At 50.5% G+C, this 15,458-nt stretch overlaps 1 protein-coding gene across 3 annotated transcripts in view; it reads right to left on the reverse strand.

Annotated features, from left to right (window-relative positions):
* Positions 1-15,458, reverse strand: part of Sh3pxd2a (SH3 and PX domains 2A) — a 204,439-nt gene that overhangs the window by 138,407 nt on the left and 50,574 nt on the right. The gene's annotated exons all lie outside the window — the stretch shown is intronic.

Here is a 15,458-nt window from a genome sequence, read left to right on the forward strand (position 1 = left end):
AGGGCTGCAGCCCGGATGGCAGCTGCGTGACCTGGATCAGGTTCCTCCTTGGCAGGGTGAGGATCTGTCACTCGTCCCTAAGGTCCATTCACTCCTCCCAAGTCTGCAGATGCTCGCTGATCGGGGACTAAGGACACGGGACATTAGAGAAAGCAGTATTTGCCCGCAGGGTGTTTTACATTCTGGTGCAGGAAGACCGACAATAAACAAATCGGTCATTTGTCAGGGAAGATATAAAGAAGAAGGAAGACAGTTGAAATATCTATGTAAGACATGGCCCTTTTGTTTGGGGTGCTGAGGAAGATGTTACCAATCCACAGGCAAAGACCCCCAGGAGGTGAGGAAGCAGAGCACTATGGGTAAGATGCGTTCCAGGAAGGGAACCCTTAGTGCAAACCACTGGAAAAAGCCAGTGTGGCTGGCATGGTGTGAGGCGGGCAGAGGGACCGGCAATAGGATGCATGAGGCAGGACCGGGTGCATGCGTGTCTGTGTGCGCCTGCGCGAGCATGCTTGCCCCACGCATGAATGTCCATTCATTTATCAGCTTTAACACATGGTTTTAGGACTGTCTCTTTCATAATCATTACTTAATCTCCATGGAGCATTTAGAGCCCACATAGGAAGAGTTAGGTGGATTCCACTCAGAGCAAGATTGTACCATAGTCAACTTTCACTTCCCAAATAGGTATTTAGCCAAAGCTGGCTCATGGGTTTTAATGCTCTAACTTCAGCTCTGGAACATTTAATAATTCCTTGTTGCTGCCTTTAAATACAACTGTCGGAGTACAGCATTATAAGCCTGTACGTGGGAGTTCTGGGATACGTTTCGAAATGGATATCGCAGGCTCGAACCCTTGATTTCTGCACCCCTCTTGTGCTTTTGTGCATTTCCCTCTGTACCACCGGAGTCGTTCTTGCTCAGTGTGGAGAAACTAGAAATTACAAAAGCAGCCATGTGTGGGGTCTGTGGTGAAGGAAGCTTGATGCGGCCGCACACGCTTATAATCTCAGCCCTCGGGAGGCCAAGCCATGAGCATTGAGAGTTCAGGGCCGGTCTTGCTGTATAACGAGATTGTGTCTCAGGAAAACACAAATGAAGAAACAAAAATTGATCAAGAAAATTTAAAGGGGAAAAAGAGTCACTTAATTTAGTTCCCCTAAAAACCAACACTAATGTTGGGGGGGGCAGCATGTATCCTTTTACGCACACTGCTATGCGTGTAACTAAGATGACCTCATCAATCCTCCTGTGCCACGCATTGAACATTTTTTTCCACACAGATGCATACTTCTATATTAGCATTTTTGTTCATGCTAAGCAAGAGCTTTACCTCTGGGCTACATGCCCAGTTCTTATGTCAATATCAACATTCCAGTTGGGTTATGTTTTTTTTTAAAGACTTGTTTATGAGTACACTGACACTGTCTTCAGACGCACCAGAAGAGAGCATCAGATCCTGTTACAGGTGGCTGTGAGCCACCATGTGGTTGCTAGGAATTGAACTCAGGACCTCTACAAGAGCAGTCAGTGGTGCTCTTAACCACTGAACCATCTCTCCAAGCGCCCAACATTCTGTTGGTCTCACTATGTAGCTCAGGCTAGCCACCCAGTCAAATACAAGATTACCTGTGTATATAGTATATGCCACAATGCCTGATCATACTGCCTTTTTAAATTATGGCAGAGAATTCCAGTGTCTGACTGGCTCACAGCTCATTTCACCCATCACCCCATTGCTGTATGCTGTTTCTCACCTCTTGTTATTATATACAGCATTACAATAAACATCTTTGTACCACATGTCTTGAAATGCTTCCTTAATATTCTTTTCAATTTCATCCTCTGCGTATTTATAAGTGATTTTTCCCCCAAAATACTGAGGATAAATAATACCATGCATAGACCAGACCTGGGGCCTCCAGGTAATGACTCCACAAGGTGTCTGAGGTGGAGCTCTGAGGACACAGGAAGGCCCAACCAGACACCTGGGTATGGAGGGATATGCTTCTCTGAACTGACTCTCTCTGGATCCAGGGTGTGCACGAGTCACAATAAGATGTAGGATCTCATTTAAGTGGCTGTACCACTGAGAAAAGTGAGAGGGTCTTCTTATACAGCAAGCCTGGCCATTATACAGCCCAGACTGGCCTGGAACTCTCAGTGTTCCTGGCTTTCTTTCCCTTTGGACTGCCCTTCTCCTCTGTGCCCCAATTTTTGTAAGTTCTAGTTTCTCTTCGTGGAACAAACTTAAATTACCCTCCAGCTCTACCACTTGTAGAGTCTCTGACTCCAACCTTGTCTTTTGGGTCTCAGATTCTGACTCACGCTAACTGTGCACTGGGAATGTGGGGCTAGGAGAAGTGGGCAGGGAGGGACACAGGATATTCATGCCTTCATTCCTGTCCTTCTAGATGACAGGCCCTCTCTATGTTAGGCTGGAGTCAGATGTCAGCAGGGAGCTCTCACGCTGGGGTTACACAGCCTTGCCTGTGCAGGCAGACGAGGCAACTGTGAGCCAGGAGGATGCAGCCCTGGTTCAGAGCCCAGGCCCCTCTCTCCGGCTCCAGTGTGCCATGGAAGTGGCTGATGTGCGGACTGTCTGTTACACAGCTGTACCCCTGCATTACCCACAGGGGACTCTGTCCACACATGACACTGCCCACTTGCAATGCAACCAGCACAGGTCGAGATGGGCTGTACATGTAAAACACGCTGGACAAAGGGTATAAAAGAGAGGGAGGGAGGGGAGGGGAGGGGAGACAGAACAGGGGAGGGAAGGAAGGAGGGGGAGGGGGAGGGGAGGGGAGGGGAGGGGAGGGGAGGGGAGGGGAGGGAAGTTTATAAAATTAAGACTTTTATACTGGGGCAGAAGAAATGGATCTGTAGTTAAAGGTCCCAGTTGTTCTTTCAGAGGACCTGGGTTTGATTCACAATACAGCTCACAGCCATGTGTAACTCTAGTTCCAGGGGATCCAACACCTTCTTGTGGCTTCCTCAGGCATGCACACATGTGATACACAGACACACATTCAGGCAAAACACACACATACATCATTTTTTAAAAGAAGAATTTGATGTTGATTGTACGTCGAGAATATTCCAGAACATATAAATAAAATATTTACACCTGTTGTATTTTAAGTGTGTGTGTGTGTGTGTGTGCTCGTGTGCATGTGAGTGTGTAAATGAGTACACGTGTCAGTGGAGACCAATGGCTTCAGAGCTCCTGGCCTAGAGTTACAGATGCTTGCGGGAATACAACACAAACTCTGGCCCTCTGCAAGAATAGCAAGCATGCCTAACCACTGAGCCACCTTTCCAGCTCCCAAATAAAACTAGTTTAAATATTAATTTCACTAGCTACCAGAGTTACTTTTATTGGGTATGTGTCTCATGTCGTACTTCCTGTTGAACAGCACTGGTCCGGGGTACAGGATTCTCAAAAGTATACACTGGAGCTGGGGAGGCGGCTCCAGGGAAAGAGCTCTACAACTGCTGAGGAGAAGGCTTCTGGGTGAAGAAGACTGACTCAGTCTTGACAATGAGAGCCACATCCCGGTTGCCTTCCCGGCTGAAGTGCAATCTAAATTTCCACTGGGGGTTTATGTACCTTCTAGGGATGCAGGGTCATCTGATAGCCTGGCAAGAGTAGGGACAGACTTGAGGTTTCCTCTCGATGGCTTTAGGGGGTGAGGGTACCCTTGCAGGGGCTCACTGGCTCCCTCTTCCTATATAGCAAGCAGCTCTTCCTCTTGGTATACCTCTGGCTTAGTCCAGCACACCCACTTGGCACCCCGGCCAAGATGAGACCGTCTGCTGAGTTCTGGGTCCACAGGTCTTCCCCAAAGCTGTGAGCCTCTGGCAGGCTCACTCCACACTGGTAGCCCTCAGGTATAGAGCCCAGGTACCCGACACCTAATCCACCTCAGCTAAGCTAACAGAACCTTGGAGTGGGCTCTCCCAGTCACCGAATCACACAGTCCATGTGCCATGAACGCAAAGCCCAGATAACCAGTCAGGGATGCCCACTGTTTGCAGGTTGCCTTTCAAAGAAGTCAAAAGCCCTGGCCCTGAGTCCAGGGCAAACCAAATAAAGGCAGCCTAATGGAGTTAAGCCAGCAGCATGTGATGCCCACAGTGTGCTGTCTCAAACGGCAGTAGTTAAAGGTCTAAGCTTAAGATGGCTGGATGGTAGGCAGTGGGGCCATCTGTGCTAGATAGCCAAGCTGCAGTGTCTGATGTGTAAGGTTGAACTCCACGGAGATAAGCATACTGAGGGGCTATGCCCTGGACAGACCTGGCCAGGCTTTCATGAGGAGGAAGTCTAGGAACATGGACAGGGAGAAGGGTTTCACTCAGCCTGGAGTTCTGCTGTGACCATCTTTCCAGGCTAGTAGATTCCCCCGTCTCCCAGAAGGCCCTGAGTCAGGCCGGAAGAAAAGCAGATCTCATTGCCTGGGTCCTTCTTGGAGAGAGAGGTTCCTGGCTAGTGCAGCCTTTGCAACCAGCTGCAACCTCTTTAGCCAGGACTGTTTATCTAAGGGGTAGGTCGTGAGAGATACTGGACAGTCTGGTTCCAGGAGCTGTCTCAGCCTGGGAAAGCTGATTAGACAGCTCCCTTTGGGCAGGGCTCTGCAGCAATAAACACTGGGGAGAGAGGAGGAGGTGGGTCCCACCCAACTAGGGCACGTTTGTAACCTAAGAGGCCCAACTGCTCGCCCGCCTGCTGGGAGGGAGGAGTTTCCAGTGAGTTTGCCCAGTTAAACTCCAGTGTTTCAACCTTAGTCCCTCTTCTACCTAAGGGACGAAAAGAACATTGCTGGGAGCTACTGAGCTCTTTGACCCACAAATTCCAATACAAAAAAAAGAGCAAAGAAGCCTTGAGGGTCCATTTGTCTGTCTGTGGTGCCCACTGTGGACTTGGCAGCTCCAATGTTAGATGCTGGGGTCTCTGAGAATCACAGAGACAGCGGTAGGAAGTACAAGCTAGAGGCTCCCAGCACTTTAGAAGCAGGAAACCTCAAGGCCAGCCTTGGCCACTTACCAAGGCTAGCTCCAAAAACTCCAGGCCAAATTAGATCAGACAGTGATAGCAAGTGCAGCTTTCCTGGTGAGACCTGCCCTAAGAGCCCTCTAGGATGGTCCCAGGCAAAGGTTACCACCTCCCCTCTTTGATAGTACTTCCTATTTGTTTATCCTAGTTGACTAATTGACACAGCCTTTTGTGATTTATATCCCCCCACCCCCCATCCCTCTTAAGAGACCACAGAGTTTATAGAGATCAATCAAGACTGGAACCCACTATGTACTTGAGGCTGTCCTTGAACTTCTGATCTTCCTGTCTCCACCTGCTGAGGTTACCAAGCATGCACAACCAATCCTGTTTTGTTTTGTTTTGTTTTGTTTTGTTTTGTTTTGTTTTGTGGTACTTGGGATCAAAGTCAGGGATTTGGGCATGTGAGACATTCTCTACCAACTAACTGAGCTACAGCCTCAGCCCCATGGTTTGCTCTTGTTGACTTAAGTCCTGAAGAGGGAATACTCTTTGCCCCTGAACAGTTAGGCACCCTTGTTGACCCACTGAAGCTATACAAACAGCAGACAGGGAGGGACTGAGTGCCTCTAAAGTGATTATCCACAAATCCTCTTATTGGGGAGACAAGGGAGTGCAGAAGAATTCTCTGCTCCAATTAGATCTGACATCAAATGTCAACATACATTTCAGAATTCGTTATCCCACTGCCTCAGAGCAGTTTGCCGAGAAGGCTCTCTTGCCTTCTAAATTAGCCCAAGTCTTGTCAAAAATCAATTAACTCAAGTCTATTTCAGGATTTTGTGCTTTCCATGGCCTGATATTATTTTCTTGATTTCTGTAGAATTTTGATAAGTCTTAAAATAAGTCTCTCTCCTTCAAAATTAGTCATTCTAGATCCTATGCAATTAAAAAAATTTAGGTTGATTAATCTCTATAAAACAGTGGTTCTCAACCTTCCTAATGCTGCGACTCTTTAATACAGTTCCTCATGTCTCAGTGACCCCCCCAACCATAAAATTATTTTCATTGCTCCTTCATAACTAATTTTGCTATTGGTATAAATTGTAATTAAATGTCTGCTTTCTGATAAGTCTTAGGTCACCCCTGTGACTAAGGGGTCAGACTCACAGGTTTAGAACCACTGTCATAAAATAAAAGCTCCTGAGGTGGGGGAGGAAGGAACCCATAGAATTCACACCCCAATTCAGGGGAAATAACTTTTTTTTTTTTTGTAAAACAGGGCCCAGGCTAGCCTAGAACTCGCTCTGTAGAGCAGGTAGCCTGAAACTCAGAGAGCCACTTGCCTCTTCACCCTAAGTGCTGGGACTAAAGGCGTGCTATCACATCCCTCATAACAGTTATCTTAACAATTGAGATTCCACTTTTTAATTTGGGCAGCTAGTATTGTCAATGAAGATTTTACATAGTTTCACTTGTTATGTTACTTGTATACACACATAGAGGGAGAGAGAGAGGAAGGGAGGGAAGGAAGGAGAGAGAGAGAGAGAGAGAGAGAGAGAGAGAGAAAGAGATTGAGATTGTTGAGTTGTTGAGAGACATTAAACTCTAGAAGGGTCTGATGGTACAGATACTTGGGAGGTTGAGGTAGAAAGATTGAAAGTTCAAGGCCTGCCTGTGCTACTTCATGAGTTCAAGGCCAGGCTGGGCAACTTAGTGAGATCCAGTCTCAAAACAAAGTGTAAAAAGGAAGAACATGCCTATCGAGTGTGAGGCCCTGGGTTCAGCCTTCAGCACGGGCTTCTTGAAAAGGCTGGGAAGGAAGAAATGAAACTGTTGACTTCACAACCAATATGAAGTTATAAACAGACTCAGAGATGTCTCAAGAGATGCACACCTTTGGACCTTTGTCAGGGTTCTCATTGAAGAACAACTTAATCCCTGGATAGGATAAGTCATGAAACCCTTGAGGTGAAAATAAGAAAAAGACCTGAGGAAGACAGCATGATGGATGCTCGACGAGGGGACACGCTTAACACCCCTGAACTATGCAGCTCGCAAAGGTTCAAGGGTAAATCTTGTGCTTAGTATATCTCACCACAATACAGTAAAAATGAAGAGAGGAAGTGGGAGGCAGGAAAGGATAGGGGGAAGGAGAGGAGGAAGGGAAGGAGGAAGTAAGATCTTAACACTGACTAGAATGAGAGCCAGGCAGAGCAAGGCCATAGGACAGAAGAACCGGGCAAGTGGAGTGGAGGGAACGCTGCTAACACTGCCTCTCCCTGAGGTGTATTTATAAATACCCCAGCCCCCATTCTTTAAGACATATACGCAAAGGAGAACAGACACGTGTAACCTGGGCTCCAGAACCACACTGGCTAACCAGGTGACCCTCTACAGTCCAAGAAATGGTCAAGATGCTGCAACTCACAAAAGACTGGAGAAGATGGCAGTGCTGGGTGCTCTGTAGGGCAGAAAGGGGCAGCCTCAAGTGGAGCTGTCACTCAGAGTTCCCAGATGCTAGGGCTGAGGATGGTATGGCGGGTGGGGTGGATACAAGCACTCAACATTATTACAGCACTTTGTGCAGCTGGCCTAACACTCATGCAAACAGTAAGGAAGCCAGGGAAAGGGGAAAGAGCAGAGGGGGTCCTTCTGCCCTGGCAAGGATGACCTGGTTGTTGGGTCATAGGCCCATAACATGCTAAAGTCGAAATACAAAATACAGAGTACTAGAACATTCTCCACTGGCAAGAGAGACCCACTCTAGCCATGAAGAGATGAGAGGAAGTCATTGCCAGAAGTCAGCTAGAGGGGACTGCTGCTCACTGTTGGGGGCTCTGGGGGTTCAGAGTAGTAGGAGACTTACTTCAGAGCCTGCTGGAGCAGCAAGGCTCACTGAACAGCTATCTCCACCCAGTCAGGCGGAGCTGAACGGAGCTGTCGCCTCCTGAGGCTCCAGAAAGCAACCTTCCCATGTCTTGTCAGCTTCTAGAGGCCACTCTCACTTCACACATAACTCTCCCCCCCATGTCACCTCCAACGTGGTAGTGTGTTGTGACAGAGTCTTGCATAGGCCAAGCCTGGCTTGGTCTAAACCACGTGATGTAATCGAGGATGGCTGGGAACTTCTGCTCTTCCTGCCTCCACCTCTCAGTTCAGGCAAGGGCAACCTCGGACAGTTTACATTGTGCTGGAGTTTAAGCCAGGACACCGAATGTGCTAAGCAATCTCTCCACTAACTGAGTTACGCCCCCAGGCCACCAGGCCACCAGGCCACCAGGCCTGACTGTGTTATTTTGCCATCAGGACTTGGCCTTGTCAGGGCTCTGAGGAAGACTCAGCTGCCAGTTTCCGGTGATTCAGGCCACACAAGACACTCCATGGCTGTCGAAGACCTTTGTCTTCACATGCCTCTGCCTGTGGCCCAGTGTCCCTTTAGGAGATTGCCAGTCTTGCTGCACAGGAGGCCTGACTTATTCCAATTCATCTCAATGAATCACGCCTACTTGGACTCTAGTTCCAGACACGGTCGTCCTGAGGTCCTGCGGTTTACGCATCAGTGTACAGAATGGGCACAGATCACTCTTCATCTCCCCGCCACACACACACACACACACACACACACACACACACAACCTTAAGACAATGTGTAACCACTAAAGGGAACGTTTGGCCTGCTCCTCCCACAGGCCTGGCTGGAGTCACCGTGGTAGGGCACAACAATTTAGTTAACATGAAGAATAAACATGGCTGCGATGGTAGGCACACACAGATTGGTCTCCCTGTCTGTTAGGCGGGGACAGCAGTGCAGTCTGACCAGTAGTCTCCAATCTGAGGTCCAGGAGGCAATGGGTAGACTGGGGAGCAGATGGTGGGAGTTGTCTGGGCCAGGCCCTACTTAGCTGTGAGTATCCAGGGCCCCAGGGAGCTGCCCAGCTGGTGTGTGTGGGCCAGACTCAAGAGAAGAGACCTCAGCGCATCCCAGGAGTTCAGCCAGTGTGTAGGGTTGGCCACGTCATGTGTTACATTTAACATGGTGGAGGCTGGGCCAATCCCCCAGCACCTGCTGAGAAGAAGGACATCAATGGCTAGCTGACAGTATTATCCCAGCTAGACTGTGAGCCTTCGCTCTGGAGCCTAAAGTACGGTACCCAAGCAGGCTGGCTACCCCAGTCTACTCCCGTGGGCTCATTTTCCCTGCATACATGCAGGAGAAAGAGTCGAGAAGAGGAGGGTTCCAGCTCCAGCCTGTAGAGGACTTGCTGACCCCGGATACCTCTCTGGGCATCAGTAACCCCACTGGTGAGCCCCACTGGTGAACCCCACTGGTGAGCTGCTGTGTCCATATCCACGCTGTAACAGAAACATTCCAGAAAGAGCTGCTGAACCCCAGGCACACTATCTTATCCCTTCCCTCTCCCTTGAGCAGCAGAGGTTTTCCGAGTCAGTCACAGTTCATTAACAAAAGCAGTGCAGGCAGGAACACAGGGCAGGACAGGAACCTGGAGGCAGGAGCTGATGCAGAGGCCATGGAGGGTGCTGCTTACTGGCTTGCTTCTCATGGCTTGCTCAGCCTGCTTTCTCATAGAACCAGGACCACCATCCCAGGGATGGCCACACCCACAACGGGCTGGGCCCTCCCCCCTCAATCACTGATCTAAAACCTGCCCTACAGGCTTGCCTGCAGTGTGACCTTATGGAAGCATTTTCTTACTTGAGGGTCCCTCCTCTCTGAGGACCCTGGCTTCTGTCAAGTTGACATAAAACTAGCCAGCATCAGAGTGGTGTGTGGGTTAAGTGAGCTACTGCAGATTTACTGGGCTGTTTGAAGACTGACTCCTGACTCCTTGGTGCCAACCCATCTCTAATATAACCCTTTAGCTTTCAGGAAAATCCTCCATGACTTGACAACCCTTAGCATCCTAAAACTCTTAGCTTCATCCCAGCACGTTAGTCTACACAACTCCAGCTGTCCTTGGCCAAGAGAGAAGGGCAGGCATAATGCTAGGGCAGTAGAGCACTAGGAAAGCTGGTAGGCAGAGGTGTGGACTTGTCCAGCTTCCAGCCTGGCCTGGGAGGAGAGAGCAGGCCACAGCATGGCTAACCACTAGAGAGCATGCACCCTCCCCGCTCCCAAGCCTGCAGTGAGCCACTGCTGGCACTCCCAGGCTCTTCCTCCTTCAATCCTAGGAAGGTGGCCCGTGCTGGAGGGTCCTGATCCTAAGGAGGGCAGGCAGGCAGGGGTGCGCTAGGCAGGGTGAGGACAGGGCTGAATCTGAGAGGAGGAAATTGGACTTCCTGCTCAAGGCAGCAGGGAGTCCCTGGAGGACTCGGAGCGGAGGAGGAACACACTGAAAGTGGAATTCTAGAAAGACACATCTGGCTTCTTCATAGGCTGGGGGGCGGTAAAAGAGACATTTGGGGGAAGGGAGCAGATGGCCAGAGGAACGCTGTGCCAGGTCAGGGTAAGGCTGGTTACAAGCACACAGAGAGTGAAGTCTGCTGGGTGAAGGCTGTGGTCACCCAGCTCCACCCCCCCCCCAGGGGTCTGCAGTCCCTTAACCTGCCAGAGACCTCTCTTAACTCTTCCCAAAGTTGCCAACAATTCCCTCTCCCACATGAACCTTCCAGAATATTCCCTACCCCTGCCAAAAAAAGTAAAAGTAAAAGAGGCCCTGAGGATGGGAGAAGGGGGTGGTGGTGAATGGCATGGAGCCCTCCCCAAGCCCTACCTTCTGATCCTTACCTTCCATATGGCCAAGACTGTGGTTCCCAAACTGCCCTGGGTACCACAGGATCAAATCCTGCCCAGAGTTTGGGACAGAGAGCAGAGATGAAGCCAAGGCCAATCCCTGGGGTCAAACTGCTGTCCAGGGCAATGACATTCTGGCCTGGTCTGTAACATGCCCCCTGATGGGAAGAGGCCAAGGCAGGACATGTTTAAATGACAAAACAACTTCTTTCTGTATTCAAGTGGCTTCTTCCCCCTGCTGTAACTCTGTCCAAATTTTGGGGGGGGGGGTGCATGTGTGTGTTTTGAGATAAGGTCTCAATTTGTAGCCCTGGCTGTCCTAGAACTCACTATGTAGACCAGGTTTGCTTTCAACTCACCTGTTTCCCTCTAGCTCCCCGAGCGCTGAGATTAAAGGCAAGGGTGGAGGTCTTTCCAGGCTTTAAGAGCTCTTTCCCCACAAATGTCCGGTGCAAAAGGAAAAACGAAGAACAGGCTGAAGAGAGGGCAAGGGTGGAATGGACAGAGGCCAGCTCCCACCATCTCTCCCCTTGAAACGAGAACCTTAGCTTTCCGGGAGCTCGCTTCTCTTTGCCTTGGGGTAGAAAGCAGCTATGGCGGTGAGTTAGACCCAACCAAGCCTTTCTAGGCAGCAAAAGCGCCGGGGTTGTAGCATAAGGTTCAAGTCTGCCTCAAAGACACTATTATTGTCTGTACAGACAGGGGGGTCCAGTGAAGGACACATAGGCCATCTGAGTTCTGGCCAGGGCCACTGTCTGAACTAGTAACTTGAGGAGGCCACCTCTCCAATGCTCCCCTTTCTCCCATTACAAACTTCACAACCACACAAATGTCACCAATGTCCCAGTAATCACGGTGCCAAGTAAATACCAGCTCTTCAGGCTGCGGCCTTGGGCTCCCAGCATCCACGTGGCACCAACATAGCATGTTTGCCACCTCTGCACCGCTGGCGTGCGTTGTCATGTATCCTGCCTCCCATGCGTCTCGCACTGCATGGCTGTTTAGGGTCCTCATTAGCACACTGCCCCACAGCTCCCCCCCTCTGCAGGTGGCTTCTGCAGAGCGGCCATGCAAGCTCCTGGAACGTCACTCTTGTCACAAGGATCGGTTCACACGCCTGTCCACCTGTCAATACCTAGGTCTCAGAATTGAAAGTCCCAAAGTCCACCACATTGGCCATAACACAACTGGACACAACTAACCCACATTTCCCATCTTCCCTTGCTGGCAGTACAGTCACATGACTTTGCCCTGATTGGTGGAACTTGAACAGAAGTGAGATCCACACAACCTCCCCCAGACACAACCAGAAAAACTCCCAGGATTTCCCCACATTCTCCTTTGTAACTTCCACCTGGAAGATGGATCTGCAGATGGCTGCCTGGAGCTGAACCCTCCGTTGACTCATGTGAACAAAAAATGAATGTTTCTTATGGTAAGCCACTGAAAGCTTGTTAGAAAGCAATTGGATTATCCCAACACAAGGAGTTTAATCAAGGTCCCCCGAAACCACTTTGAAAGCAGGAAGACTGGGAAATGTAGAGAATTCTCCTGGAAATGTTCTGGACCCACAGCAATCAGGCAGCACAGAGCCTGTACTGAACCTCCTTCAGCACAAGGCCAGCCATCCTTCCCCTAGCCCCTGCCTGCCCTGCCTCCAGATGTGAATACGCCACAGCTGGAGAACCTGGTCTGACAAGCCTGTCACTGAGACACAAAGCTGAACTGGAGGGAGGGGCTGGCCACCTCCTTCCTCCTCAGCCAGGCACCACACTCCTGATGTGTGACCCACCACTTCTGCAAGGCAGTCCACATCTTCCCTGGGGAGCCTCTAGATCCCCCAGGTCCCCCAGGTCCAATTCCCTCCTTATCACCACAATCAACCAATCAGCTTGCCCAAAGAGCACACTTGAACAGAAAAAAGAAATAACAAAAAGGATGGAGAAAGGGGCTTGGATTGGTCCTTCAGGGACCCCAGTCACTGTTCAAGGTGCAGTCCTGAGAACAGCAGTGCGGACATCAGCTAAGAGCCTGGAAGATGCAGCATCACCCTGCACACTGCTACACCTAAACCAGTATCTGCAGAACGGCCTGAGTGGTTCCACACTCTGCGAACTTGAGGAACCCTAATGTTCTTCACCCCTAAGGATTCCATCAGCTCTCTAACAAGTGACTTGGGAGCCGCCCGTAGACAAAGTCAAGAGCTGCCCGGAGGAGTGGAAACTGAACACACCTGCCTTTGAAGGTGGAAGAGGGTGAAGCCCCTCTCTGCACACCCCATACCCCACCACCACCACACACAAACTCTCTCTAGAAGTCACTGACAAGGATTTCCCAGCTGACACTGTTCTAGAGAATGGAAAAATAAAAAAATTAAAGCTATGGGGCTATTTCTTCTCCTGAAGTTCCCACGTTGTGGGGAAAATCAGAGTAAGCAAATGGCTGATGGGATAACAGGCTGAGACAAGTGATTTGAAGGCAAGGTAGGCAGATGTGGTCAAAGGAGGTCTCACTGACAGGACATAGGACCCAAGGCCTCAGTGCTTAGGGGGTCCACTGTAAGATGTGGGGAAGGGGGTTAGAGGAGAGAGTACAGCGGGGGCAGGGGTGAAGGCTCTGGGGTAGTGCTGGGCTCCATGTCTGGACAATGGCTCTGTGTGTGTTCGTGCGCATGCATGTATACACATGCATGCGTGTATGTGCTCAAGTGTACATGCATGTGTGTGTATGTGTGTGGTATATGTGTGTTTGAGTGCACATGCGCAGGATCTGGGGGACAGTAGAAGAAACAGGATCAGTTAGAAATGGCACATGAACTGATCACTTGGGGTTGGGGCAGGAGTTTAAGAGTTCGTTCTGAAACGACAGCAGGTCTCACAGAATGGTTATACGAAGGTCCATGGTATGACACAGCCTCTGTCACTCTGAGGAGGAGAAGTGTGGTTGGCAGAAAGCTGCCTGGGTGGGCGCAGAGCCGTCAGAGCTGCACTGTCTTCTGAGGGTGGTCTGAGAGGAAGAGGCAGCTCTCTTTGTGTTGGGCCTTTGGTGTCTGCCTGGGTCTGTGTGGTCCCTAAATGGCCTTGAATCCCTTGCCATTCCTCAGGGGCTCCTATGAGCTGGTCTGATGGCTTCGAAGCTGTGCTGACCCTGCATTTAAGGGCTTCTCTGCATACAGAGGCTGATCTCCGGCCCACAGGAGTCTCCAGTCATTTCCCTCTGGAATCTTCTTCAGCAAGGGCTGCTTGCAGTCTGTCCACACTGGGGGTAGGGGGAGTTGGGGGTAAAATGGAACTCAGATGGGAAAAGAGAAATCCCGGAGAGAAAATCAAAGCTGGGTGGAGTTGCCGGGGGAAGCCTTGTAAAGCAGCCTACTCAGTGAGCTGGGCCTGCCCACCTTCCCAGCTGGGCCCGGCTCAGAGACTTTCCTGTAGGGAAAAGTCCTCCTGCCAGGGTACCAGGAAATGCTACAGGGAAAATGTTCCTGAACATCTGGGTGCCTTCCAGCCCACCCTGCAGGCTAGATAGAGGTCACCCCTCCAGTAGCCACACTGCCTTCTGGTTGACCCAGCAGCGGGGCTATCGATCCACCAAGAGTGAGGAACAGGAGGAAGTACAAGGGTAGACCATCACGGGGACAGTGAGATCTCTGGCACCTGTCAGCAGGCCTGACTGGGATCCAGACTCCGGTGGCCACAACAGTAGGGGGCACTCAACACCTCCCAAGACGCCCCAGCTTCTGAACTTCCGTTCCCCAGGAGCCTCTGAGCCCGGCCTCCTCTCAGGGTTACAATCCTCAGCCCCACCCCTGGTCCCACCTGCTGGTCTGTCTGCTTGGTAGAACCTCCCACCACTGTTCTCCACCCAAGGCAGGAGGAAGGCAATCTAACATTCGATCTACAGACACTTCTCAATAACACAGCAAAATGTTCCACGTGTTAGCTCTAGGCAAGAGGCCCACTGAGGCCTGGCATACTCTACAGGGGTGAAACAGGGTTCTGCAGCAGGGTCTCACCACTATGTAGCCCTAGAAGAGACTGGAAATTTGCCATCAAAAAAGCTGACTGCAGTACGGGGACGTTTCTAGAATGCTGGAGAAACCTGGGAAGAAGGCTGTGGCCCTGAGAAACAAGAGGCTCCTCTGGGTGAGAGATGGTGCAAAAACTGAGAGGAGGGGAAGAAGGGCTGAGAGAGGGGAGGATGTGGGGAAAGGTTTAGGCAACAGCTGGGTTAGGAGCATGGGACCATAGATGCACAAGTACTACTTACAAGGGTTTGACACGTCATCTGCCTCCAGGTCAGTCTACAGCCCAGCTGTCTCCACTCTGGCCTGATCCAGACACAACGATCTGCCCCTAGCTAGTCCTCCGCAAATACCCTCTGGTGTCACCCTCCAGGTGAAGACAGCAGCTGGGCCTAGAGAAAGCTTCCACTCACTGACAGAAGGAAACCCTGAAAACCTGCTCCTGAAGCCAAGCAACGCAGGCGGCTGCCAACTCAAGGGGCTGTGGGAATCCGGGGTCCAGCTTGACCCTGCCAAGAGCCACTCTGTTTACTAGGCAAATGCCTACTCTTGATTTTTTTTTTTAAGTTAAATTAGCAAGAGGACAAGCATGACACTAGAGAAGCAGGGAAGATGTTAGTCAGTGGAACAGGTAGGTGATCCCATTAGGACAGAATAGGGAGAAGTAGGAGAGGTCGCTGTTAGCT

Source organism: Mus musculus, chromosome 19 (genome assembly GCF_000001635.26).
Source record: "Mus musculus strain C57BL/6J chromosome 19, GRCm38.p6 C57BL/6J".
Classification (NCBI taxonomy): Eukaryota; Metazoa; Chordata; class Mammalia; order Rodentia; family Muridae; genus Mus; species Mus musculus.